Here is a 6,000-nt window from a genome sequence, read left to right as displayed (position 1 = left end):
TTTATTAGTTGGAATAGAAGAATTGTTCAAATGGTAAAAAAAAAACAAAACAAATAAAAGCTGACTGTGACCTTCAAGTTCCAGGTAATGTCCAGTTAGGTTAGTTTCTGAATAAAAATGAGCTCCATGGAAGAAGACCCATTAAGACCCCACTTTTTAAGAGACAAAATGGTGCAAGTGGACCTCCTATGCATGTTAACAAGCCAAAAGAGAAAAAGTGAATTTTCCTTGGACAGAGTTATAATGAGATTTTTTTTTTTTCAAATCAGCTCTGTGTTGACAGAAGAAAAGAGAAATGTTTCAAAGAAAATAACAGTGACGCATTGAGGCTGAGTTATGTTGTGGCAATGCATGAATGCATCTGGGTGGCTATAATCTGTGCAGGACAAAACTAAATCTGAAGATTAGCAAGACAATCTGAAGGGGAAATGAGCCCAGTGTCAGAGAGCAAGTGATGGCTCCTGTCAACCCTTCCTCCTAAAAATTATGTTGAACAGATGGAGATGTTGGACAGCAGCTAGTTTTAGTAAAATTACTGAAAGCCAGGAGAGTATAGGTCAGAGGAGGTGGTCTGTAAAGTATATTGACATTTCTGGGGAGGGGTACATCAGGTTACGCTATACAATGGATTTCCCTAAGGTTCAAGGCTATGCAGAAAGCAAGGCGAGACCTATGTTGAAGTTTTGAGGCATGAGTATAAATCAGGATTTAACTTAACCATAGATGGAATTCTGCAGTCCAACTCTGTTAGTCTGCACTTTGTAAGCTCACCCTCCACGCACACTGTCCACCCCAACCACCTCCTTGCAAAATGATTCCTGTTTCATAAAAAGTACCATGTGACAGTTTGTCATAATAGTCCCAAAGCCACTAAGATCAATAGAACAAGTAAGAGAAAAACACCGGACCATTAGCAGGACCATTGGCACAAGGCACCTTTTAATCATAAGGGAACTGAAGCACTTTGCTCGAGAAAAGAGCATCAAACTCCCATTTAATCATGAAAAGCTACAAAAAGCATCTGATTGCAGCGGTTGCCTTAAATGGGTGTGTTACAAAATATTAACTTATTTGCCCATGGAATAATATTTTGTTCAGTAAATAATACATGACATTGACTTACATCTTTTGTAAGTGGAACCTTTAGCTAGGTTTGAATCTATTAGTGAAACAGGAGTGTCACCCATTAACCTTTCCAGCTTACATCCTCCATATGTCTAATTGGATGCTTGATGAGCCAGTTTCAACTCAAATATGGATCTATACTAAAAACAAACTTAGTTTTAAAATCAAAAAAAAAAACAGCTACATTAGAAAAGATTTTAGCTTTTAACAATCTTCATCTAGCTAAGCCCAAATCAAATACTGACCTTTGGGAGTTGGATCAGGAAAAAATGATTTGGAATGTAAAAAACGACCTCATCAGAAGCTAAACCAATGCTGCTGTTGCCAAATACAAATAATTGAGCATCACAACGAAATGGAAGCATGTGCAGAAGATCTGATATATTCTGTAGTTAAGTGGGTCCAGACTTTAATTTTGATGTTGAGTGGAGGTCTACTTCAAACAGCAGTTCTAAGCTGTGCCGAGGGAAACAAAAGCTTGTGGCCTCATGCCGTCCTCCAAAAAGGATACAAGGCTTCTTTGTCAAGAAGCCCAGTGTCCTCCTGAGCTCTGCAGGGTTCACGTGAGTACAGCAAACTGCCCCAATCCCCCTACACCTCTGGGACTCCCGCCAGATCTTGTCCTCTTTTTTTACTGTGAGTGTAACACCGTGCAATGTTTATCAAAGCAGTTTTTTTTGTGTTACCCCAGCTGAACTGTAGGGTGTTCACTGTACAGTCCCATCGGTAATGTACAGTGTACTGTGGATATAAACAACAAAGAATGGAGAATGTGATGATTAAAGATAAAACTCGGGGAAGACAGCATTACTTAAAGGTACAGACATAGTGTTTTTTGACCGACAGAGAACTGGTTTAGTTCTCTTTCGAGAACCAGTTCCCATTAAGCAAACCATCGCATTTTTAATGCAGGACAGCGTCATCTCACTGGACGGGGCACAGAAGAACAGCAGAAACAGGCGAGATGGTGAAGTGCATGTTACATTGGCAACAAGATATTAAATGGAGCCTTTCTGCTGACATTTAGCAGACATTCAGGTTTAAACTGAAATTAGAGATTCTTTGGATGATCAGGGAACAAAATTTGTTTTAATCTTCTTTTGTTGTTTATAGGCTCTTGGCAAACAGCTTTTAGGTGCATTTCCTCCATCTTCTGGGTTGGAATGTGCTCCATCCTGCTGTTTTTGGCCGTTTCAAGTGAATAATATGCCCACACATGACAGAGATGTCATTCTGGTTCCCGTTCAGATATTCCTGGCATCTGATTCTCACTGGGAACCTCAATTCTATGTCCACAACTAATCTATTTTTGATTAAAATGCTCAGAACTTGCTTTGCGAATGAGAAGTAAATTGGTTCTCTGTTGGTTGAAAAACCCTAATAGATTACACCATCTGTACCTACTTATCCAGTGCAGAGTGAGGGGGAGCCTTTCCAAGCACACAGGCGATTTAGTCACCATTTCCGCTAACCTGCATGTGTAAAGACCACAGGAGGAGAACGTTGACACACTACACAAAGCGGCCGCAATATGTTTAAATCCAGGACGCTCTTGTTGCGAGGCAACAAACGCTAACCACTGAGCAACCAGTGATCTCAGCACAGCATGCACGTTACTGCTTAGTCTTAGACGTTACACTTATTTTATAACTCATCAGGATTTCAGAACGCAGACCGGTGTGTAAATGAACAGGTGCACCTCTTACTGTAACCACAAACCTGACTTTACTGTGGATTTCAGCCAAAGGATGAGGCCGATTTGACATTTTCTCTCTTTCTGGTCACAGTCATGCAAACTCAGAGCCGATAATACACATGCAGCTGTTCAGTATCCAAACTTAAGATAACTAGATGCAGATGCTATTCAATTAAGCGTGTGTCCAGCTGGTGATTTTTAAATTCCACTCACACTGTGACTGACTGAGGTGTGTTTCTACCTTTCCCAACTCAGAATGTAATACATATTTTCCCTTTTTACTTTGTGCTGTGGTGCAATTGATTACCTGAGTTGGAACTGGCCTAATTAAACAGTACTGGGTGTATGTTGTACTTCTTTCAGTTTAGGTACTAGAAGATGGTCTAAACAGCCAACTTAATGAATTCTTTAAATCTGTTCTTCAAACCTAAGTAGTGAGCAATGAAGGGTTCCCATGGTGTGTGATTGCTACAGTATTATGAGATGATATTCAGCTGTAATGCTAAACTTGCCTTCATTAATGTGAAACCTCAAACTCTAAATGTTTGAGACTAATACATTACTGCATTAATATTGTAATATTGTTACTGCATTAATATACTGAATGCATGAGAAAGTACAGAGTACACTGGTCAGTCTCCTGTTTAGACAGTTTTGGCTCTGGCTGGAGCACCTGATCATGTAAACATGTCAGACATTTGTGTTTTCCTGCCCTGTCCTCAGAGAACTCTGCTTTCGGAGATAAGTCCCAGCCCACAGTGTGTTGGTTTATCCTGAGGCTTATTGACATCGTACAGTATTTGTTATGGTTATGTCAGTTTGAACATTTACCTAATCCCAAGGAGAGATTAGCCTCCAAGTTAGGGACTGTGTGTTTAACCTGAGGGTTCATGTTAGGTTCTCACTGTCATTCTCAGCTTTCAAATTTGGACTTATTGCATGGGGCGCTTGTTTGAGCTTCTGCCACCATGTCAATAAAACGTGCTGTGTACATTTTCTGTGCACTTTGTACAGCCTCACCTTATGAGTCACAAGTTACAGTACAGGAACGAGTGGAGCCTTCAGGGTTGAACCCAGGACAAACAAAAATATATGATTTATTAAATGGATTGAGCAATAACTAAGCAATTAAATTGTTCTATTCTAAATATAACCATGTATTGTGCTATCATGAGGATTATGTTACATCAACGGAATTTGTTATGGTACCTCAGACCAAACCCATCAAACATGCTTATTAGCTGATTAATGAGCAGTGGTGCACTGTAACCGAGTACATTTACTTAAAATTCTTGACTAAAGTACAACTTTAGATACTTTTGTGACCATTTCCTATTTATGTGTCTTGCTCAAACTCCACTACATTTCTAAAGGAAATATCCAACTTTTACACCACTACATTTTGAGACATGTATGATTACAGATTTGGATTTTACAGACAAAGCATCTGATCCCCTTATGAGATATTCGGCTGCACTAAAAATATGTAACTTCCTTACAAACAGCACATTTTGTTGGCAATATTTGTATAATTGTGTACGGAACTTTTACTTTGCAGCCGATTACTTTTAATCTAGTATTGTGCTTTCAATTATATAAAGAATCTTTGACTGTTTCAAATACCATAATGATAAGTGTCATCACTAAAAATGTATTTCATTGTGAGATAGTGACATACAGTGTGTTTGGTAAAACATTTTTTTAAAATAAAACCATAAATATTGTTTACATTTCAAATTTCTTTACATTTCAAAGAAGTCTGTGCTCCAAATGTTTTCAAGGTGCAGGGGACTGATTTTGGACTCAACATTCTTAAATTATTTTTAAGTACATTCAGATGTTTTTTGCAGCAGAAAGTCATAGATTCATTAACCACCCTTCCCACAACCCACAGTGTATTATATAAACACGTCAAGTCAAAATTCAACTTAGAAGACAAATGATAAAATAAATTCTTAAAACCCCGTCTTTGTTAGTGTAAATATAACATTACAAAGAACATTACAAGACACTTAGCTGATATTGATCAAGTTTGTTTCCATTCAGTGATGTTGCTGCAGGCAAATGTAACAAAAGCTCTAACATGTTTTTTCGCCTGACATTTACAGTTACAATAGGTATTAATGTTGGACTTCAATATTCCAACAAAGTGACCAACAATTTAAATTTTTTTTGCAGAGACTGAAGAGAAGTCCTCCAAACCAATCAACTAAATGCACCACACAAACCCAGTTTGTTTTGGCTATTTGGAACAAAATTATTATTTTTTTTAATGCACAATCTCAAATAGATAGAATTTAACTGTACATGTTTTTAACATTGTCCTGGATGTACAGAAACTATACAAATAATTTCTTTTGGGGTTTGCACTCCCACGCACGGTGACGATTAAGCAACAGGAAGGAAGGAAAGGGCAGTAGTAAAATCCTGCTTCAGTTGCAGTGAGGGGTTATTGACAACAAATGAACATTTGCAGTTTGTAGATGTGTTCCCACATTATGTTGCTAAAGAATTTCCCATTACATATTCAATGTAATTTTTGGTAGAAGTATTTGTGCTTTTTCCTAACAGTAGCATTGATCTATTGATGTTGAAACTAGAATCCCTTTACACACATTGTTTTCTATAATGCACACTCATAAAATCTTGTCGCTAAAGATAAAAATATTTGTGTTCTAATGATTACCTGGAAATAAAAACAAAAAATCATAACCTTTTATTTTTTATGTTGTGAGCTGTATACTGTATAATATTTCAAACTTATTTTTATTCTGGAGCTTCACCAGCTTGGTTCATGATGTGTTATTACTGCAAAAATGTAACAATTTTGTCAGCTTATAAAGTTTTAGCACATTTTTAACTGTTCCGTTGAACAAAATGTCATAACTTGAACTAATAGGGGAAATGAAGAAGTTATCTGCTGCCAATATCTGGCTCAACACATGGTTTGAGTATTCTAGGTTTCCTTCCCCTTGGCTTCTCCTGCCAAAGTGTCGTCAGAGTCAAGAATCTCCTGCATGTTTGTGTGTGACTGGCCTGAATTGAACCCTCCAACATAGCACCAGGCTGTCTGAATGAGTAGGCGATGAGAGATGCGAACATCAAGGTTGCTGTAAGACTCAGTCCTAGTGCTGCATGACGGCTCCCTCCTTTTAGTCCTCTTCTCCTTTTTTTGCTGG

The sequence above is a fragment of the Channa argus genome, chromosome 17 (genome assembly GCF_033026475.1).
Source record: "Channa argus isolate prfri chromosome 17, Channa argus male v1.0, whole genome shotgun sequence".
NCBI classification, from domain to species: Eukaryota; Metazoa; Chordata; class Actinopteri; order Anabantiformes; family Channidae; genus Channa; species Channa argus.
This window is presented reverse-complemented; position numbering follows the sequence as displayed.